The following is a 2153-nucleotide window of genomic DNA, read 5'->3' as shown; positions in this document are numbered from 1 at the left end:
AAAAGAGAACTAGATAAATTCATGGAAGTTAAGTCCATTAATGGCTATTAGCCAGGATGGGTAAGGAATGGTGTCCCTAGCCTCTGTTTGTCGGAGGGTGGAGATGGATGGCAACAGAGAGATTACTTGATCATTACCTGTTAGGTTCACTCCCTCTGGGACACCTGGCATTGGTCACTGTCAGTTTACAGGATACTGGGCTGGATGGACCTTTGGTCTGACCCACTATGGCCATTCTTATGTTCTAATCTAGCAAGCCAAATGCATAACAAGATTCAATGTCTGGAAGCTGAACTCAGCAAAGTTCATGATAAATAAAATGCTATTGTTAAATAGGGAGGGTATTAAGCATTTGGAACAGATGAAGGATGTGTTGGATCCTCTCCCATGTGAAGTCTTTAAATCCAGATTGGATGGCTTCTTAAAATGTGTGCTCCCATTCAGCCACAACTTGTTGGGCTTGATGCAGGAATTACTGGATACAGTTCAATGGCCAGAGATCAGACTAGGTGATTGTAAAGGTACTTCCGGCCTCAAAATTTGTGAATCTATAAGGGTCAAATCTACTGAGCCAAAAACACAGAGCTTTGAAAGATGGATCTGAGGGGTGAGGATGGTCAGATAAGGGCCTAGAAATATATACACAAAGTCAGGAAAGAACCAAGCTTGAATGATGAGAATCTAATATTTTTTCTATTATTTAAATCTTTCAGGAGATGCTAGTAATTTCCTATAACTGCAGTATCTTTTAATACGAAAACTGCATGTGCGTGCTTGCATACATAAGAGAGAGATTAGAACTAACTAAAAGGTTGCATGAGACTTACAACACTTGGATTCTGCCATCATTAACAATATTCCTGCCTCTCTGAACGTTTCTCTCAAATGCTAGAGTCTGGGATATAACGGCTGAATGAGGACTGTACAATTGGGTCTTGGTCACATGAGTTCCACTGCACATAGGTGGCCAGATTCTCTTCTTACTTATATCAGTTTTATAGCAGTGTAATTCCTCTGGCTTCAGCAGAGTCATTTCTTATTTATACCAGTCTTAGTGAGGACAAAATCAGACCCAGTATTTAGATGCTAAGATACAATTGTATCTATCAAAGGAAGTATATTGGACTAAATGGAGAGATTTTTAATAAAGCAGGAGGGGGTGCACTTTACTTAATAAAAAGAGCATATAGAGACCCTGACTGTGGCTAATGTGCATAAAAAATTCAGCCTGTCAGGTCCTCACTTTTCTAATTCAGTAATCTAAATAATTTATTTGACATTTTAGCTCAAGATGACCTTTCTTGGGAAAAAATTACTGTTTTAAACTTTTAGCAAGTGCAACCACTGCAGCAGATTGCTGTTGAAGTCTGCGTTTTCTCAAATGTGCAAAGGTTAATCTTGTACAGCTCGAACACATTTCTGACCCTTTTAAACAAGTTCACAAAATGTCATTTAATTTTTTAATATAATTTCAATTAGATTGTAATATTTGTATTGAACAGTGTGTTTTTTTTCTTTTGTTTCTATGTCACAGACACCATCTCCTGTATATTCAGATGCACTTAGTCAAAGGATTTATTTCAACTAAACCATGTTTTTAAAATATTACCTTTCTACTGAATGTTGTTTATAAAACAAATTCCATAAGTCTCATGAAAATGCATGGTGGATTAACAGGTGAGTAGGTTAAAACAGCTACTAGTGTGATCAAGGGGATGTTTATCCAAGGGTTCACAGTTCCCAGATTGGTCATCTGACTGAGGAAATCAGCCTGTGAGCTATGCCACAAAAAATTAATATGTACATCCCTTATTCCCTTCTCTTAACTAAAAATCCCCATATTTTGCACAGAGCATTTCATTGGGTCTTCTAAAAGACATTTAGTTTAATCCCTACTTTGCCTATTTCTGACCATTTATCTAACTTTCTGACAGGTCACTAAAAAAATCTTTCAATATAAGGATTAATATACCCCCAATTGTACATAATAAAGTCTATAATTCTATCCAGGAGGTCAGGTGACTTTATGGGGGTACGTTATGTATTATTAAACATGGGAATCTGCTGGAGTTGCTGAAATACCTCCAGGCACCTGTGGAAAAGCTGTGGTGCTATTGGCAGCTACTGGAGGAGCTAAAATTCCCTGGTATCAC

This window comes from Chelonoidis abingdonii, chromosome 4, assembly GCF_003597395.2.
Source record: "Chelonoidis abingdonii isolate Lonesome George chromosome 4, CheloAbing_2.0, whole genome shotgun sequence".
Taxonomy (NCBI): Eukaryota; Metazoa; Chordata; order Testudines; family Testudinidae; genus Chelonoidis; species Chelonoidis abingdonii.
This window is presented reverse-complemented; position numbering follows the sequence as displayed.